At 36.9% G+C, this 16,715-nt stretch overlaps 1 protein-coding gene and 1 long non-coding RNA gene across 10 annotated transcripts in view; one reads left to right on the top strand and one right to left on the bottom strand.

Moving 5' to 3' along the window:
* Window positions 1-7,369, bottom strand: part of LOC139008604 (uncharacterized) — a 33,784-nt gene extending 26,415 nt beyond the window's left edge. Inside the window, exon 1 of the long non-coding RNA XR_011471165.1 lies at window positions 6,966-7,369. This is a non-coding gene — a long non-coding RNA (uncharacterized lncRNA). The remainder of the gene's footprint in view (window positions 1-6,965) is intronic.
* Window positions 1-16,715, top strand: part of PDE4D (phosphodiesterase 4D) — a 1,237,087-nt gene that overhangs the window by 993,036 nt on the left and 227,336 nt on the right. The window lies entirely within an intron of this gene.

The raw sequence follows: 16,715 nt of genomic DNA, 5'->3' as shown, positions 1-16,715 counted from the left end.
TCTTAAACATGAGATATTTGCACATCTATGAAATGCAGACAGTAATCATTTCAATCATCTATGATTTCATGCCATTGCAATGTGGACAGACTTTTTTCTTTGTGTCAAAGAATGTATAGGACGGATACTGTTTTAGGTAGGGTAAATTATTGCAAAATGTGTCAGCTCTTAACCAATGGCATTCTAGTCATTGCTGTAATCTTTCCTCTGATACTACAACTTGTCGAAGAACATCAAGTAACTGATTAGCAACTGGATCAACAGCTAGCTAGAACAGCAGCTCCTAAGTCAGTGGTTCCCAACGTGGGGCACACGCCCCACGGGTGGGGTGGAGAGGGGGGAGGGGCGGCAATTTTATTTTTAAGGGGGGCAATTCGAGAATGAGTTATTAACAGTTAATTTTTGGCATTTCTTATGGTTCTCGGGGCCTCATATACAGTATATAAATATATTTTGTGACATTTATGCATTTCAGTTCTCTATTATATGTTTTGAAACTTTATTTGCTATTTTTTCATATCACTTCATATTATTATTTTTTTAACAATTTCTTAGTGTGTTATTCCTCAGTATTTCAGTTGTCCTTATGTTCTTTTATTTTTCTCATTCATGGATGCCATGTTCTTTGGAAGCTTGTTTAGACCAAGTTAATGGCCTTTTAGGCTTCCTCCATGTGAATACGAGTTCACTTTTTGAATAATAAGAATTATATGTCACAGGGTCGGGAGAGGGAGGCATCAGGATTTTAGAGATGCTTAGGTAGGGCATGGCCAAAAAAAGGTTGGGAACCACTGTCCTAAGTTTATAGTGATAGTCTGAGTAGTAACCACCGGTATGATGATAGCTACAATATTTTGAGCGTTCTGTTAGATATTGGATTTGGTACTTTACACAATTTAGCTGAAGTCACACAGCTTGTCTATCATAGAACTGAAGAAAATAACATGGTCTAAATCCCACATTTATTGTTATTGTAGTTCTTGTTTTATCTCCTTTTCTTTACTATTTAAACTACATAGGCCACACATGGTTTTGCCTCATGGTATTCCAAAAAGTAGTCAGCTATTTAAACTTTTCCTTCCTATTCTAGATTGTTCAAGTTTTTCCTTTTAACCTTGTGCATCTCAAGAGCATGTTTACTTTCTGTGTTTGTGTGCTTTCTTCCTCAAGATTCGCATGCAAGGCTTTGACCAGGGACCATAGAGATGTATCGAGAAATAGAAAATGGACTTTGACATAGCTCGGTTCTTTAGGGATCGAGCTGGCTCCTGACATGTTCAGTTTATTGACCTCTCTCTGCTCAGACAATAAACTGCACTGTCTTCTTCCTTTCTGGCATTTGGCCAGTAAGTAGAACCATAAAATCTTTGAAATGAAAGGGAGTACAGATAATAACCTATAATCTAATTCTCCCCACCCCTGACCCCATTTTGGAAATGGAAAAAGTTTTGCTAGTCTTTGAGATTTCTGGTCAAGTAAGGTCGAGAAAATGTGTTAGAAACAATGCCAGTGCTTATGTGGCAAATGGTTTGGTTGGAGAAATATTTTTTAAAAGTCAAAAATGAAATTTGAGGTCAAATAGAGAGCTTAAAGCTTCATCTGTCAGGCAAATGCATGAAGCCAGTTCTATTATAATTTGTATGGGACATTAATGCAATTCTTAAACTTATGTCTGTGAAGTTAACTAATCCCATAATAATTCTGTCATTTTTTGAGAATTCTCAAAAACTTGAATTGGATTATGCAAAGAGGTGTGGAGGATGACACCTTAGCTATCTCCTGAAGGAAATTCCAGACCTTGTTTTTATCAAAGTCCTCTCCCAGACACTGCACTCTGATCATTAAACTTTAGGAAGTCACATAGTTTAAGTAGCTAAGATTCACGTCCTGAATTCTTTGTTCCTCTCTATTCTTCCAACATAGTTTTTAACACAATTAAAAATAATGGCAGTTGCTAAATACTGAGTGTTTACTGTGTGGCAGCCCCAAGCTGTGCATTTGGCAAGCATTATCCCATGGGGTTCACATCATAAAACTTGTGAGTTTTATTATTCCTCATTTTACAGATAAGGAAACTGAGACCTACTGAAGTAAACTAATTTACTTAAGTTTGCATGGCAAATATGATCATTTCATGTATTCATGTACTTTTAAAAATTATAAAACATTACCTGTAGCTCTGACATATATGTGAATAGGTCAGATGAGTTAATAAGCCTGTTTCTTAGCACATTGGCTGATTCCTTGTGAGCGCCAGGAGATGTTAGCTTATATTATGCATTTTTCAATCTGTGTATTAGTGGGACATTTTAACTGATCAAGAACTACAAATGTGAAAACATTTACTCTCCAAGACCTTTTTTTTCCTAAGGCAGTCTTCTTGGGCACGTCTCAGAACTGAGCACTGACACAAAGCTAGGTGTCCTGGATAAATCCCATTAACACTGTAATTCAAAAAAGACAAACTTCTGGGTCAAAGAAGTAAACTGCATAGGGAAGGTGGCAGAAAAAGAAGCAGTCAATTCAAAGCTAAAATGCCTCTTATTTACTTCATTAAAAGTTGATCAGACTCCTCCAGAGAAGCAGTCCTAGGCAGGGGTTTAATCTGACAGAAAGGGCCTCGGGCTTGGGCATTATTCCTGGGTGCATCCGTGTAAAGGGTTTCTCCATGTAACCTTCCTGCTTGGGGCTGCCTGGTGGTTCCGTTTTGCTTTCGTCTCACTGCCAGACCTTCCCTACCTCTCCAGATCCCCTGCTCCTCTAGTCCCAGCGTGCATTCTTGGTTATGTAATTCACAGATTGTTATCTCCATACTGAGTCTCATGCTCCCTACCAGGCCCCAGACTGAGTAGGAATCGTGTTCAGTGTACCTTGCCATGCTAGGCAAAAACTGAGATCTCCTTAGATCTGTTCCTATGGCCTGAGGCATTGCTTTTGGATTAACTGTAAAGCATAGTGGCTTGAAATATAGAAAATCCAGTAGCTAAATGACAGCAGACAATTAGCATTCCCGAGTCTCTGGCATCTACTTATTTTATTATGAGTATTTACCAATAAAAAATGTGTTAAAAGCATTGGTTGTTATAATTGACAACTGTACATTGGTTAGAAGGTGTGATTGAGGGTGGAGTTAAGCACATAGGCGGGGGGTGGGGATGGGGATGGGGATGGAGAAGAGGGCAGAAAAAATTGGACCACAAAAGATTCTGTGAGTCTCTTGCTTGAAAAAAAAAAAATAGTCCCAATTATTTATTTGAGTCCTGTTGTAGCAATCGACGCTAATTGTATATGAATCGGTAAGTATATCTATGGTAATTATACCCTTTCCTAAAAATACACATGAAATTTCTCCATAACTCTAAGATTTTTCTCATGTAAATAACAAAAGAAATAGACTGGGTTTCTCTCTGTGCCCCTATGTCCAGTGTAGTGCCTGTCCCATCATCTGTCTTCAACATGATTGTTGCATGGAGAAGAGCAGCGAGAGTGTGACAATTTGTTTTTATTTTTAATTTTCCTCTAATAGGTGATTCTCTGTTAGGGTAGGGATTTCACTGGGTGAGTTGTGGAGACAGAATTTACCATCTAAGTCAAGGAGTTGTAATGTTGGGAGGATTTTTGCCTGGTTCCTGTGGCTTTCACCCTAATTTTACCACCTCCACTGGTGATTCTAGTCTCAGTACTTCTCCCCATACCCGTGTCTCACATTCTAGAATCTACACTGCCCCGTATTCCTCAATATTTTCTCCCTGCCTGAGCAACTCATCTCAGTACCATCACCTTGTAATGAATGATGCATTCAGAAATGCTCATGTGTGCTGCACGTGTTAATCACCCCGCTAACATGGTTGGCCTTCTGACTCTGTCAATGGGACGATTATTATTTTGTGCCGTGAGAGACCTGTTGGAGATAAGTACAAAGACCATCATTTCAAGCTCACTCCTGCTTCAATGTGAGCATTTTGAAGGCCAACATAGCTTCACATGTGGTAAATTTCACAGTTGGGACGCTGGATCTAAGAGTCACGTTTGTCCTGAATAGAGTTAACCTCTGATCTCCAAAGTCAGGGTTAGCATTCGTGTTTGTCACTGTATTATGAACTTTCCCCATTATTAATTAGCTTTTAGTATTTCCACACTCTAGACTTAAGTATTTTGAAATGCTAAAATATTAAGGTCTAATCCTTAATCATGCAGGAAATGATTTGTTTTGTGTTGTTTAAAAACATTATCTTAAAATATGTAGTCCTTAAGCAAGAGTTTGTGTGTGTGTGTGTGTGTGTGTGTGTGAGAGAGAGAGAGAGAGAGAGAGAGAGAGAGAGAGAGAGAGGAGGGGTGGGTTTCTGTAGCTTCTCAATTAGTTGCAAAAGTAAAGGTGCATTTTTCATTGCTTCATTTAACAATATTTATTAAACCAGTTCCGCCCCAGCCACCCTGCTGGCTGTTAGAAAGACAATGACAAAATATATACTCTTTGCCTTCATGAAATTTCCAATCTAGTGACTTTCTAAAATATTTCTGTGGGACAGAGGAGTTTTAGTTTCACCTACTACTATATCCCTGGGATGTTTGTTTGTTTTTTACTTTCATGGTAAGAAAGTATATTTATGGTTTTTGTTTTTTTAAAGTGTGTTTTTCAGTTGTTTTCACAAATCCAGTGGTGAACAGAATAATTTAAACACCTCACTACTTGAATTTAGGGTGGAGTAATATAAAATAAATCTGGAATATTTGATTATTTTTGACCAAAATATTTTCCCTGGGCTAGACAGGTATTCTCATTCTAAATAAATTGTTTATTTAATCACTTCCTAATAAGGCTATGCCAGCCAAGTTAAATATTTAAATGTTTTATATTTATACAAACCTTAAAAACAATAGATTTCTTTTTTAATTAGATTAATTTAGCCTTTAATTTTTTTTAAACATAGAGTATGTGAACTAGAAAAATGTTATATATTTATAGGAAAGGAACATCAGAAAAATACCTGGAAAAAAGTGAATCTTAAACAAAAATAACTCAAAATGAATATTTGAATCAATTTAATTCCTTGCCAAGATCTCTATCTTTATAGATAATCTTCAGGATACTTTTATCTTTATAGGTCCTAGTTAAATTTTGTAAAATGTCTGAGGCTCTGTTTCACCAATAGGAGAAATAAACTTTTCCTTTCCACAAATAACTGCTACTAGCTCTTTTGCCAGCTCCCTAAATGAGCTCATTTTATCATTATCATGGTTGAGTTCAGTCATATTTCTTTATTTTATTGATACTTTAAAAATATTAATACTCTGTGCGGGAGTATCTATGTGTGTAAAAATGTCTGGGTGATATAGCTAGACTCAGTGTTATTAATACCTAGGTAATGAGACTTTATGGGTCTTTTTTTTTCCATTGTGTGTTTTGTTTTGTTTTACCTTTTGACTCCCATCCCCTATTTCTCCCACACTCCCACCCTTGCCTCTGGCAACCATTCATTTGTTTTCTGTATCTATGAGCTTGTTAGGGGCATTTTGTTTGTTTGGGGGGCTTTTGTTTGTTTGTTTGTTTAGTTTTCACCTGTAAGATCAAACTGTATTTTTCTTTCTCTGTCTCTGACTTATTTTACTTAGCATAATGCCCTCAAGGTCCATCTGTGCTATTGCAAATGGCAGGGATTTCATTTTTAACAGCTGAATAATATTCCTCTCTCTGTGTGTATCACTATCACAATGTCTTTATTCATTCATCCATTGATGGACACTTAGCTTATCTTTATATTTGACTATTGCAAATAATACTGCAATCAGTGGGTAAGGGTATTCCTTTCTCCTATCCGCACCAACGCTCTCTAGTTGTTGTCAGTTGATGATAACCATTCTAACATGTGTGAGCTGATATTGAGTATTTGATTTGAATTTTCTTGATGCTAATAATGTTGAGCATCTTTTTTATGTACCTGTTGGCCACCTGTATCTTCTTTGGAAAATTATCTATTCAGGTCTGCCCAATTTTTTATTGGATTGTTGTTGTTACTTATGAATTGTATGAGTTTTTAAATATATTTTGGATATTAACTCCTTATCAGATATATGCTTTGCAAATATTTTTTCCCATTTAATAGGATACCTGTTAAGTTTGTTGATGGTTTTTATTTCTGTGCAGAAGCTTTTAAGTGTGATATACTTTGTTTCTTTTGCTTGTGGGTGTCAGATTTTAAAAAATCATTGTCAAAACCTATGTCAAGGAGCTTACCACCTTTGTTTCCTGCTAGGAGTCTTATGGTATCAGCTCATACAGTCAAGTTTTTAATCCATTTTCAGTTAGTTTTGTGTTTGGTATAAAATAGTTTCATTCTTTTGTGTTTGGCAGTCAAGTTTTTTCAACATTATTTATTGAAAAAACTGCCCTTTCCCCATTGAATGATCTTGGCTTCTTTGTTGAAAATTACTTGATCATATGTGCATGGGTTTATTTCAGAGCTCTCTATTCTGTTCCATTAATCCACCCTGCTCCCTTCTCCTGCCCAGGCCTTCATTGCATTATTGTCTGTCCAAGGGCTACGCATATAAATTCATTGGTTAATCTCTTCCTGCTCCCCCCACCCTGTCCCTTAAAATGGGTCAGTCTATTGCATGCCTTCAAGGCAAGACTTAATTGAATACCAGATGAATCCCTTAGTGCAGTGGTTCTCAACCTTCTGGCCCTTTAAATACAGTTCCTCATGTTGTGACCCAACCATAAAATTATTTTCGTTGCTACTTCATAACTGTAATGTTGCTACTGTTAATAATCGTAATGTTGTTCCAATTATCTATAGGAACGTAAGCACAGGTGACCCAATTCGTTTCATTTGGATATACCAATACAAACGTCAGAGGGTACTTACTATTAATTAATATGGCCGAGCTTAACCAAAAACTAAGAAGAGAGAGAGAGAGACACAGGAGATAAACAATGCAAGAAATCACACAGGTTTATTTACCAGAGAGCTGATGGGTTTCAGTCCTTGGCAGGCCACCCGGAGACACTCGCCGACAGAGGAGACACACGGAGGTCGTCAGAAATACGCTGCAGCAATGAGCTCGGTCTCTTGACTCGAAGAGAGGCGCCTCTGGCAGTTTGGGCTCAGGCAGAGCAAGAATGGCAGTTTCCCAGTTCGGCAGTTTCCAGCGGGGAGGAGAGCGTCCTGTCTGTGGAGGGCAGACAAGCGTCTGAACCTCAGCAGATTTGCTCTCCTTAAATCCTTGAAGCTGGGTGTCTTCAGTGTCTCATATCGGGTGCCATACACGGGTGCCGCCCTGTTATCTAGGTATACACTCAGGCAGGAAAGTTGTGACCATGTTCACAGCTTATCAATCATACATACATCTTAATTTTGGAGTTGTTTACAAGTTTTGGTCTAAGAATAAAATGGGGTCTACTTATGCTAACTTATGCTAATACAAAGTGAGTCTACTTTATGCTAACTTACTGCTAATACAAAAATGGAGTTTACTTTATGCTAACTAAACTTATTACTATAACAGGCTTCTTCAGTGTCTCTTGCCAGTGTGTTCCGGTGGCCTTCTGGGCTTATCAGGATGCACACGCAGGAGGTTGCAAGTTTCTTATCAGGAGTTAACATGCTGGGAGTTATTGGTCAGGAGTTAGCTTGCAGGGCATTACAAGTTACTTATCAGGGTCTCACACACACACACACACAAGTTAAGTTTCACTTCTAAGTAAAGTTTAAAATTCACTCTAATAAAGAAATGAAATTTGATTATACTATCTTATACTAACTAAACTTATTACTGTAACAAATGTAAATATCTGATATGCAGGATGGTCTTAGGCGACCCTTGTGAAAGGGCCTTTCGACCGCCAAAGGGATCGCGACCCACAGGTTGAGAACTGTTGTCTTAGTGTCTTCTGAAGTATTTCTAAATAAAAAGTTGCCTTAAAGTCTTCTTTGATTTTCTATATTCATTTGTGCCCAACTTTAGAAATTGAACCTATTTGAAGAGAAAAAGGAACAAAGACTCTCAGAATAATTGTTTTAAATTGGTGACAATCTGTTCTGGCTGAGATAGGGTAGATTCAAGTAGTCAGATAAATTTAAAAAAAAAAAAGTAGTGCCTTACATATCAACTCATGTTGAAACTTATGAATTCCAATAATTTTGGTGGGAAATAAAATTAAATCCATGAAAACATCTATAAAGTTTGTTCTCGGTCCTAGCATTTCCTGACTTAGGATAGCCTCCAGAATAAATTCATGCACGCGAGTGGGGAGGAGAAGATGTTTTTTACATGAGTTGTGACTAAGCGGAGTAATAGAAAATAGGCTGATTCCTGAGAATAAGCCTGGGGTTTTAAGAAAGATTTGTGGAGGGACTCTGAGTAACTCTGAGTTGCTTTTACTGATAGGTGGGTAGGTGGAAAGTTATGTTGCATGTAATATATAATCTGTACTCTTGAAAAGAATTGAGTTCTTTTTTCTCAGTTATCTAAGAAACCCTTTAACCATTTTAGAGAAAGAAAGAAAAAAACACTTAGAAAGTTTGATGAAGCCTCTTTAAGCTTCCTGCACCTGCGCGGGGAGTAGGGCAAATGGTCACGCCCTGTATGTCTTTGTAGATATATATTTTTCTTCTGTGGAAAAGCTAATAGCTAGTTGTAAACCATGATATCATTTTGATGTCAGACCTTATCTGCTTGACTGCATTCGAAGTATTTCTTTGTATGATTTTTGTTGTTGTTGTTTTGTAGTTCATAGGGAAACATCATAGGCTTGAGCTATTGAAATTCAGGAGCAGCTTGGAATTGCAACAACATGTACAGGAGATATGCTGTGACTCCTGAAGTCAGGTTGAGCTCAAAACTAGGCTTCTCCACTTTCAAACTGAGTGATCTTGGACAAGGGGAAAAACAGCCCATGGGGTTCCTCGGAAGGTGAAATAAAAGAAGACATGGAAAGTGCTCTCTTGGCACAGTGCCTGGTTCATAGCAAATCAAATAAATATTAGCCAGTTTATTATTATTAGGAGGCAAAAGTGCCTATTGACACTTTCTTTTGTATGTTTTCATACCAGTTTTTTAAAAATATTTTTATTGATTTCAGAGAGGAGGGGAAAGGGAGGGAGAGATAGAAACATAATGGTGACAGAGAACCATTGATCAGCTGCCTCCTGCACACCCTCTGCTGGGGATCAAGCCTGCGACCCTGACATGTGCCCTGATGTGGCATCGAACCATACTTCCTGGTTCACAGGTTGACGCCCAACCACTGAGCCACACCAGCTGGGCTCATGCTAGTTTTGATACAAGTTACTCTTTGATACAAGTTACTATTTGAGGATGTAAGAATTTTATCCATTTACTATGGTATAGGATATGACATGTATATGATTTTCATATAAGATCTTTTACATGTGAAATAATGGAAATTTTACTGAGAAAATGGCATTACAGCTGTAAGCAAAACTTAATTATTATTTAATTTGAAGGTTAATACATTTAATCTTGGCTTAATCTAAACTTATTATTCTATGAAATAAATTTATATAAATATGGAAGAAATCAACTTCATTTCTAGCTAAAGCTAGACTAGAGACTTCCTTGATATAGCATATATATATATGTATAAATATAATTTTCTCAATATTATAGTATTTAGAAATATTACTTTAGATTCAATTCTTAAATACACATGAATTATTTTTATTTTAATAGTAACCTACAATGATTACACAAGAATATAGAGATACATATGCTTTTTTATAGAAAATCATTTGAGAAAATTTTTGGTAAGGATGATTTTCTACAGTTTTGTATAGGGTAGTTTCTATATATTTCTATGTGGACAAATGTATATTTAGTCTCTTATGTACTAAGCCACTGGGGTTACAATGGTGCTCCCCCTTCATGGAGCTATCGTAGCAAAAATATTAAGTTAATAAAAGATTTCCAATCTAATAAATGCAATGAAGAGAATACAGAAAGGACAGAGTTAACATTTGTGTGTGTGTGTTGGTGTGTCCTGGAAATGTACTTTAATTAGGGTAGTCAGGGAAGCTGAAAACTAAAAGAACCAGTTGAGCAAAATTACCATTACAGCATGTACAAAGGACTTGACTATCCTGAAGACATGAAGAACAAAGAGACCATCTTTTTGAGTCATTTAAAAAAGAAAATAGGTGGAAGAATGCTCTCTAAATACCTTACATTTATATGGCCCTCACATTCAGATATGCAGTGAAAAATTGGAAATCCTCAAAAAATGGTTTCCCCGCTGTCTGTCCTCAGTGTTGGTCTTTGGCTAGGTTGTTTTCAATGTTATCTGCCCCAACTTCTGGTGCAAGAATGTGTTCCCGAGATCCCTGATGGGCCAAGGTCAGAGAAAGTGAACTTCACCAAAGTATACAAGGAAAGCCTTCTGGAATAAAAGTGCCATCGGAATGCTATGCTGCAAATCTATCTTCTTTAATCAAAGTTTAAGAGCTTGCCCAAATTTGACTTGCTAGACTGGAAGGGCATTTTTTTAGGTTAAAGATAACTCTGCTTTTCAGCGCCTCTCCCAACCAAGAAAAAGAAAGAGTTTTCGGAAATCACTAAGAACTATTTAGCCCTGTGGTCACTCTTTAAAGAGTATTTTCTCACAGTAAATTTACCTTGACTTTAGGTAGCACGTTGCCCAGCAGGAAAGTCATACTTAATTCTCCGTGGCTATGGGTGCATCTATTTCAGTGTTCTAATGCCTCCATGGGCTAAATTTAGTTAAGATTTGACTTTAGAAATGTAATCACTTAATAAAATATATATGTTTAAAAAACGTTTACAGCCTCACTGGTTTTGCTCAGTGGATAGAGCATCGGCTGTGGACCAAAGGGTCCAGGGTTTGATTCCAGGCAACAGCACAGATCTCAGTTTCAGGGTCCTTCCCGGCCCAGGCTCTGATCAGGGTGCGTGCAGAAGGCAACCAATCGAGTTGTTTCTCTCACATTGATATTTCTCTGTGTCTTTCCCTCTCTCTAAAAATCAATGGAAAAATATCCTCGGGTGAGGATTAAAAAAAATGGTTACACCAACTGGTTATAGTAATCTTCCCAGAGGTTATAATGTTGGCCTTCAGCTGATGGTAGAGTGTCCCCACTGTGACAGATGAGTGATCCAAAAGATAGAGGTTCTGGCAGACAAGACTGTTCTGCCATATGTAGTGTTCTTTTCCCTGGCCGCCTTGAAGAGTTCATGAATGCTTTCTGTCATCTTTGAACAGCAAATGTACTTTGGCCTGTGTTAACCAAAACCCATCACAGATCATCTTCACAACCATCATCCTGTGTTCATCCTCTAAGTTCTCAAGTAGTTCATGGATCATAAAAGAACAAACAATGGCAGAAGCAATAGAATCAACCAAAAATAAGTAAATTAAAGTTTTAGTGTGAAATATATTGCATTCTAATTCTTTTGGAAAACTAACATTCAATCAACCATAATATTTTGTTAGTTATTACCTACCATTCTTTGACCATAATGAACAACAGAGTTTACTCTGCCCAGATATGTTCATTTAAGTAGAGGTGATAATGCAACTAAACAGAATCATGCAAAAACAACTCCAAAATGAGCCAGAAAGGGTGGGAGGAAGAAAAGGAAGGAATACATCCCAACAGAGCCTGTGTTCCATGAACACTCAGTAATATCTCTGCACCGTGAAAACATCACACGGTTACATTTTATCAAGTTTACTGCTGTCCCTGATGCTTTGCATTTCTTTAGATGATGGGTTTTGTTTCCTTAGAATTCAAATAATCTAATCCAGTCTTGGCAGTTGATGTTTATCTTAATTGAAACAGATTCCCTTCATCCTTTTGCTCTGAGACTCCTACTTTAAGGCTGAAAGGTCAGTTTAAATGTGCACAGCATTTGGGAAACCACATAATGAATTCAAATAAATTCATGCCTATTAAAAGGAGGCTTCTCTTTCTTGAGTTCCAGAGCTTACATAGAATAAACCATTGGTTTTTGTCTGAATTTCTTTTAAAAGGAGCTTATTGTGCCTCATCTGTAATGCTCTCATGACAGAGAATGGGTAAATCCTAAATTTTCATTTAATTTTTTTCAGAAACATCCATTTTGCTCAGTAATTTCAATTAAACGCTATTGGAGTTTAACAGCTGCTACAGCTATCAACAAATTAAAGGAGTAGTCTTCTGTTGCACTACTTTAACGATATGGTATATTGTCTCTCTTTAATGTAACAACTTCATTTTTTAATCTACTCTACCTATATGCTGTGTATAGGTGCAAAAATATATGTACAAAAAATGTTCTGTAGCAGTTTTTTGTAATTAGGAGAGTAGAAACAGCCTAAGTGTCAATCTGTATGAGGTTGATTGAACAATTTATGTACAACGAAAATGGAATATTTTATAACTGTATTTTTTTTCACTTGATAGTATATTAATACATGAAGATGCTTTCTGCTCTTTTTTGGAGGATCTTAAGTGAGATGTAATTCGTATACCATACAATTAACCCGTTGGAATTGTACGATTCATTGATTTTTAGTATATTCACATGGTCGTGCAACCATCATCACAGTTTAAGAACATTTTATCATCCTAGAGGAAGCTAAGTACCCTGTAGTTATCACCTTCCAGTTCCCCATCACCTGCCCAACTCTCAGCCCTAGGTAACTAATAATCTGCTTTTGCCTCTAGAGCAGTGATGGCGAACCTTTTGAGCTCGGCGTGTCAGCATTTTGAAAAACCCTAACTTAACTCTGGTGCCGTGTCACATATAGAAATTTTTTGATATTTGCAGCCATAGTAAAACAAAGATTTATATTTTTGATATTTATTTTATATATTTAAATGCCACTTAACAAAGAAAAATCAACCAAAAAAATGAGTTCGCCTGTCACCTCTGACACGCGTGTCATAGGTTTGCCATCACTGCTCTATAGTGTGCCTGTTCTGAATATATCATATAAGTAGAATCATAAAGTCTCTGGCCTTTCACAGCTAGCTTCTTTTACGTAGTGTAATGTTTGTAAGATTATACTATGTTGTAGTGTGTACCGGCATTTCATTCCTTTTTATGGATAAAGAGTATTCCATTGTATGGCTAAACCAAATATTGTTTATTCATCCTTCAGTTGATACACATTTGAATTATTTCATCTTTTAGCTATTATGAGTTATGCTGCTATGAATATTTATGTAAAAGCTTTTGTAGGGGCATATATTTTCATTTCTGCTGGGTATATACTTAGTAGTGGAAATGCTGGTTCAAATAGTACCTCTATGTTTAACTTTTGTACTTTTTTCCAATGTGGCTATATTTTCATTCTATTTTACAGCTGAAAAAAATCTATCAAATAACTTCATCATTATTAGTTTAATCTAGGCGTATTTTTTAATGAAAAAGTTAAGGCACAACATTCACATTTATGTAAATATACAAAGACTCCTGACGTAAATAAATAGGTTTTCACCCAGCCAATGTGGCTCATGGTTGAGCATTGACCTATGAACCACAAGGTCACAGTTCGATTCCTGGTCAGGGCACAAGCCCAAGTTTCGGGCTTGATCCCCAGAGGGAGGCATGCAGGAGGTAGCAGATCAATGATTCTCTCTCATCATTGATGCTTCTCTCTCTCTCTCTTCCTCTCCCTTCCTCTCTGAAATCAATAAAAATATATCTTAAAAATATATGTTTACATCTGCAAGCATTTTTCTTCATGTGCATGCAAGACGATGATAATCGTTTCTGACTTTAGAGAGGAGGTGGCTACAGGCTTGGGAATCTGAGGTGAAAGAAGGCTGAATTTGGAAGATTCTTACTATGTGTACTGATTAAATTTTCAGTTGAAAATATGACTCAATGTAAAAAAGCAGAAATGTATTTTCTTGGTGCTCTGCTGACAAACGATGGGCAGGCCAGGGGCTTCTTGACCTGTGCTTCCTATGGGTCACCCTGCACTGTGAGGTGGTCAGTGCTCCACATCCCATCTTCTTGCCATCTGCCCAGTTTGACATCATTTTTAATTATTAGGGCAAAATTTAATGTCTGCTCTCCTATCTTTAGGAGCCGAGGTATCATTTCAAAAACAGACATTGTTTAGTTCTGATTCTAAAATAATATTTCTCAAATGTTTTATACAAACCAATCCACATAAGAGGCAAAAATGGGGGGGGGGAAGGGACTAGGGTGAGCATCTGAGTGAATCGTGAGATTGACAAACAAGACGAGGGGGAGCAGAACTGAACGTGAGCGATACAGTGCTAAGGAGCAGGACTGGAGACCTTCATCGTACCCTGCACCGTCTGTCCACGCGTTGTGTGTTGATAATTGAAAGAAGGAGTCCATGCTTGCTGCACAGCATCTGTTGTGTAGCTCAGACAAAACCTATGGTGGCTATGTGTTAAACACACCAGTAGATTCTGATTTCTGCCTTTGGTTGAATTAGCTTGCCTTATTTATGATAGAAAAGTGCCCACATTCATTTGCTTGTTGATTTGTTCATTTCTGCATTTACTTATTTATCCATTAAGCACTTATTCATTCAACACTTCAATGACACCACTCCCCAGGGAGTGCCTCAGAAGGCATGATTTCCAGATGTGGAACAATAAATTACCCTCCTTTAAATGCTCAACATCTTTAAAGTTTTGTTTTTTAAAAACATGTGTTAACCAACCCTTGTTTTGAAAATTATGTTAGTTCTCTTAGTTCTGAGGCACTTAGTTATTCTGTAAAATGAAAATAATGTCAGCAATCAATATGAATTAGCTTAAAAATACTTCAAGAAAGATGTAGAGAAGAGGTTCTATAAAAATTAAATCTTTGGGTCTAGTATGAAATAATTTGTTTTTATCAGAAATTTATAAAACAGACATTCCCTAGAGCTAAAACATCTTTTTCAGAGAAATAAAACCATGGATGAAGAAATGAATGCTTTTTTTTCAATCATTGTTTACATCCTGCTACGGGAATGAGGAATATACTAAGTATGACGACTGTATTTGGGGATGGAGGATGAATGATGGAATTAACAAAGTTGCTACCAGAACAAGTTCTAACTCCAGTTAACCTGTCTATTAACAATCCATTCCTGCACAATTAATTTATGAAGATGGTCATAGCTAAAGAGAAGTCTTAATATTTTTTATTTTATTTAAATATGGGGATATCTTACAACATAAAATGTATTCCTTTCAAATCATGATACATTTTCCCTTTGGCAGGACTATTGTTTATTTTTGAGGAAAAGACACTGACTAACCGCAGCATCTTTTTTCAGAGAGTTTTGCTGCCACGAGGCAACCAGTAATTCATTTGCCAAATGTCAACAGAGTTAACAAAGAATTTTGTGTAGTAAAACTTCATAGTTGCCTGCTTTTCTCCCTCATAAAAGGCAAGATGCTTTGACATTTTTATTGTATACTGTGGCTAGAGAATGTGACCCTATTGTTGATCAAGATCTAATTGCAATTGCTAAGAACCCTGGCTGAGCTGGGACTGTGTTTTGCATACTGTTATGCTGAGAGCTCAGGCACCAAGGAAGGGAGGAAGGAAGGAAGGAAGGAAGGAAGGAAGGAAGGAAGGAAGGAAGGAAGGAAGGAAGGGAGGGAGGGAGGGAGGGAGGGAAGGATCACCTGGGCCTTGTTTATTTTTTGGATCTCATCCTATTCATTCCATACGATCACTTCTCAATTTATAATCTAGATGACATGAATAATCCATGAAGTCATTATTTAGTCACTAGAAATGAGGTTGACCCCATTTCCTGCCCCCTCCTGCTTGGTGTAGTGGGTCTGTGTACTGAAGACTAGTCCCGATGAATCTTTCAGAGGTGAAATCGCCTTCTGCACTGTTGCAGTGCTTTACTCACTGAAGCGAGAACATCAGCCCGGGCTGCTGGGCAACAAAGCCTACGCCCTTGACAGCTCTGCTGTACTGCCTCGCAGACAACTCGCCCATGGGAAACCGCCTCCATACAATAAGGTATAGCACAGCATTGCCCCCATGTTAGCTATGAAATATATTTCACCGAGTCTACTTCTGTTGTTGAGAACTCCTTTATATTCTATTCAAATAGGAAAACATTACTAATTTAAATTTCTTGCCATAGAATCTGTAAAATATTTACAGGGAAGGCACATTAAACCCCACATCTTTTATTTTATTACAACACTTTTTATTATAGAAGAAATCCTTGTGCACTCTAGGATCTTTTAAAAATATATAGAAAAACAAAGACACATATATAGTAAATGACTCATAACCTCACCCCTTCCCAAAATAACCACTGTGAAGTGCTAGGTATTTGCTTTCAGTCTTTTTTCTAAGCCAAAACAGGACTAATAGCAGCCATATGGACCATATACTTTTACTTCCAGCTTTTTAAAATTTAGCATTTTATCATGAGCATTTCCCCATATCATTTGATAATATTTAAAACAATATTTATATGTATGTATAATATTCTGCCTTAAAAAATTTCATAATTTAACTATTTGCCTATTGTTGGACATTTAGGCTTTTGCTAATTTTTTTCCAAAGAGTGAAAATATCAGCATTTTTTCTTCTTTGAATTTTTCACTTACCTATTAGCTGGGGTGTTTTTTATTGTGGCTGTATAGTTTTTCTTAATTGCAAAAGTTCTTTCCATATTGCACATGTGAGTCTTTTTTATCCCACATTTATTATAATCATATATTCCAGTTCTTAGTTCTCCTTTTACT

The sequence above is a fragment of the Myotis yumanensis genome, unplaced genomic scaffold (assembly GCF_028538775.1).
Source record: "Myotis yumanensis isolate MYYU_CA2020_CCGP unplaced genomic scaffold, mMyoYum1.0.hap1 SCAF_4, whole genome shotgun sequence".
In the NCBI taxonomy this organism is placed as follows: Eukaryota; Metazoa; Chordata; class Mammalia; order Chiroptera; family Vespertilionidae; genus Myotis; species Myotis yumanensis.
Note: the sequence above shows the minus strand (reverse complement) of the source record. Positions and strands in the feature narration are given on the sequence as shown.